At 30.4% G+C, this 4,498-nt stretch overlaps 1 pseudogene; it reads left to right on the top strand.

The window, feature by feature from the left end:
* The first annotated feature begins 2,013 nt into the window (after positions 1-2,013).
* LOC111881253 (acyl-CoA--sterol O-acyltransferase 1-like) lies at positions 2,014-3,311 on the top strand (annotated as a pseudogene).
* Positions 3,312-4,498: the final 1,187 nt, after the last annotated feature.

Raw genomic sequence — 4,498 nt, 5'->3', positions numbered from 1 at the left:
GATATTGGACCTATTTATTATTTTATTTTTGACGCTTATTTTTATTCTTAACTTATTATATCTTATAATTAAATATAAGGCACATAAAATCACATAATATTCAAATAATTCCTATTTATTATTAAAAAGTAGGTTATAAGTGTTGACCCTAACTATTACACCATTAAATTAATGCTTAACTTAGAAACACGGGCGTTACATTCACGCCCCACTATCTCACCATGAACGAATGACAGCAAAGGTAAAATACCATTTATTTACTTAAGATGGAAGAAATCATTTACCTCCTAGTTATATTGCAAAACTTTGACGCTAGGATTAAGATATTAGGGATTTTTAATTTATCACATTGAAACTTGCTTGGATGGTGAAGTCGTCAACACGATTTAAGTTAGAACCAATGTGATCTGAAATAGCTACTAGCAGTTTCCACCGGCATCAAATAGTTTCTGACCATCTTCAATTAAACAATCACTCTCAGGGGAATCGGTGGTGATGTTTTTGGGTCTGTAGAAGAAAAAGAAGAAGCGATGGATCAGAAACAATTGTGAGTACGATTTAGGGCTAAATGTTCTAAATTTAAATTTGCTTCTTCATGATATCAGGAATATTGATTATCTACCATAATTAACTATGCAAAGATTACTATAATACATTTGAATGATTTATTTAATTATTTATTTTTTCCTAAATTCCTATTGGTGCGTTCATGCACACAATAGTTGCTAGAAACATTTGAACCTAGCTATATCTCTCTCTCTCTCTCTCTCTCTCTCTCTCTATATATATATATATATATATATATATATATATATATATATATATATATATATATATATATATATATATATATATATAAAGGAGCTTAGAAACAATATATTTTTTGGTTTTAGGTTTTTCCCACAAATGTTTGGTTAATTTGACATTTTTTTCCCTAAAGTCAAAACTTTTATATTTTTGTGTTTTGATTAAGTTTTTGTACTTTTAGGTTTTTTGCCATAAATCTTTAGTGACTTTGACACTTTTAGTCCTTTCAGTGAAAAGTTTTACAATTTGATGTTTTTGTCAAAAATCTTTAATGAATTTGACACTTTTCGTCTTTGTAGTCAAAGCTTTTATATTTTTTCATTAAAAACACAAAAAACCTTCTTTAGAATTTTGTCACCATATTTTACCAACTTTGACGACTTTAAATCTAAAGGAGCTTAGAAACAATATCCTTTTGGTTTTAGGTTTTTGCCACAAATGTTTGGTAAATTTGACACTTTTTGTCCCTAAAGTCAAAACTTTTATACTTTTGTGTTTTGATTAAGTTTTTATGCCTATAGGTTTTTGCCACAAATCTTTAGTGACTTTGACACTTTTAGTCCTTTTAGTGAAAAGTTTTACAATTTGGTGTTTTTGCCACAAAGCTTTAATGAATTTGACACTTTTCGTCATTGTAGTCAAAACTTTTACATTTTGAAATAAAAAACACAAAAAACCTTTTTTAGAATTTGCCACCATATTTTACCAACTTTAACATTATTGTCACAACAATTTCGGATTTTCTCCATTAGTCCCTTCTTTTGGTTTTACATTTTTGACATCTAATTGTAAGGGTTGTCGACTTTCTCCCCTATTGTAGTGATTTACAATTTTAACACATATCTTTTAAAATTTGTCACCCCAAAAGCGGCGTAGTCACGGGTTCTTTACTAGTTTTAATTAATTTCTAAGGTTTTTTGTTTTAATAGTAATTTTTATATTTTTTCAATTAAAAAAAAAGTCGGTACCGTGATGATAGACAAAATTTTGCAAAAGTAATAAAATCGTATGTGGCATCCCTATTGACATAAAAAAAAAACCACGACACCCTCATGTACTTTTAGACGGTTAATTCTTGATAGAAAATCTATTGAGCTGCAGCAAGTCGGGGTTATAATTTTTCTGGACATAGAAGTGTTTATTTAAAGTTCAAATAAATAGAAAATCTTCATCCACAAAGCCTCTAAATATTGAAGATCTTGAGAAAGGAGAAGAAGAAAGAACTCAACTCAACTCAACAATGGAGGGGGAGATGAAAAACTTCGTACTTGTATGGACAACAGTCCTGGCATCTCTCCTTTTCTGCCGCAAAATAAGTAAAGTTATAGAACCAGGTAAAACACATCTTTTAGCATTCATCCCTGTCTTCTGCATCTTCATCTACCTCCCTCTCCTCCTTACTGCTATTAATCTCACCGGTCCTACCTCTTTCTTCGTAACATGGCTTGCAAACTTCAAATTGATGTTGTTTGCGTTTGATAAAGGTCCTTTGTACTCAAATCCACCCCTCCCTTTGTTCAAATTCATCATCACTGCTTGTGTCCCGATCAAAATCAGCGATAAATCCCAAAATAAGAAGACATCGACTCAAGTTAATGGAAAATCTGACGAATCTCAAGATGGAAAATCTGACGAATCGCAAGCAGGTGGAGCTTCGAAAAAGGGAAAGAAATCGCCGATCAATTACGCCGTCAAGTTTATGGTGCTTGTTTTGTTGCTGAAGATTTATGAATATGGAGGCCAGCTACACCCCTGATGAAAATGGCTATGTTTTGTGTTCATATTTATGTGGTTCTAGATGTGGGTTTAGCCATGGTTGCGTATTTAGCTCGAGCAATTGTTGGTTTCGAGCTCGAACCACAGTTTGATGAGCCGTATCTGGCTACATCTCTACAAGATTTTTGGGGAAAGAGATGGAATCTAATGGTTACAGGTATACTACATCCAACAGTGTACCTTCCCGTCCGATTAATTTTCGGTAGGTTTCTATCGAGAGATTTAGCTTCGCTTCCGGCGGTAACGGCCACGTTTATCGTCTCCGGTTTGATGCACGAGTTAATATTTTAATACTTTGGACGACTGAAACCCACATGGGAAGTCACATGGTTCTTCGTGATTCACGGCGTGTTGGTGAGTCTGGAGTTGGTGGTTAAAAGGGCGGTGGGTGGAAGATTCTGTCTGCCGCCGGTGGTTTCCGCTCCGCTGGCGTTGGGTGTGGTGATGGCCACCAACTTCTGGTTATTCTTTCCGTCGTTCTTGCGGTGTGAGACGGAACTCCGGTCGTGTAAAGAATTGGCTGCGTTCATGGAACTTGTTGTTCGTGGAAGATTTGTTGGCCCAAATGACGTATATTTCCCGTACTATTGAATCTAAACCTTCCAAAGATAGAAGGGTATATAAGACTTTTTGCTTTTAATTTCTTATTTATTACTGCTTCGGCTTACATAAAATTTGTGGTGTATTTTCTCTTTTCTTTTATCCATTTTAAACCTATTAAGTGAGCTTTAAATATTAATCCAAGACATACATGTAATAATTTAAAAATAATATCAAATTCTCTTCTTGGATTTTCACAATCTCATCACGTTAACTTTTATTTTTAAGTGGACATGAATTTTAAATATGGATAAGTGTACAACTATCTTTTGTACTAGTTGTGAGATTCATGTATTATATAGATGAATTTTTAAAAAAAATCAAAATATTTAAGAATTTTGAATTTATAAGAAAATAAGAAAAATAATGATTTATTATAATGAAATTGTTTTTTATCTTTTAAATTTAAATAAAGAAAAAAAACTAATGAGTTTTAATTTTGGAAAGTTTATTAACAGATAAATTTATTAGTGAAATTAATATCCATTTATTACTACACTAGGTGTATGACACATGTATTATATGAGTTCATTTAAAAAAAATTAATATGAATATTTTAACAATTTAGAAATTTGAATTTATAAGAAAAAAATAATAAAATATTGAATTATTAAAATAAAATATTTATTTCTTTTTTAAAATGTAAACTAATAATTTAGACAAATAAACATAGAAAACTAATAAGATTTTAATTTAAAATTTTTCAATTTTAAACAAATATCAATTAATGATATTGATATGCATTTATTATTACATTTATTACAATTAATAAATTTAAATATTATATACAATTTAATAAAATGAAAAAAAAATCCACAAAATGCAATGTGGAAAAAATTTAATTAAAAATAACTACAAAATGGCATGTGACAAAATCAATGATAGCATGTATCGATAATTTCAGTTCAGTTCGATACTCGAGATTGACTTTCGAACAAATTCGGTATTTGAAAAATCAGAAAAGATATTGGTTCTGTCTCACGCTCATCAATTCATTGAAGATCAATTTTTTTATGTTATCAGATTCTCAAAATTGAAGGTTTTGAAAAAAAAAAAAAAAAAAAAAAAAAAAAAAAAAAAAAAAAAAAAAAAAACCACATGTGCAACACTAAGCCACATCATCACTGACAATGCACTCAACATCGGCTAATATATGTCTAGATCCTTTTCTAACAAATAAACGTCGACTTTATGCCCCTTTTATATTAAGAAAATAATGAGGGACATCATAAACCAAAACCAATAACTTTGTATGGCTTCATTAACATTATCTTTTTTTAGTCTATTATTATGTCTTACGTTTGTTATTTTTTTC

This window comes from Lactuca sativa, chromosome 9, assembly GCF_002870075.4.
Source record: "Lactuca sativa cultivar Salinas chromosome 9, Lsat_Salinas_v11, whole genome shotgun sequence".
Taxonomy (NCBI): Eukaryota; Viridiplantae; Streptophyta; class Magnoliopsida; order Asterales; family Asteraceae; genus Lactuca; species Lactuca sativa.
The sequence above is the reverse complement of the archived record's forward strand: the minus strand, read 5'-3'. Positions and strand labels throughout refer to the sequence as shown.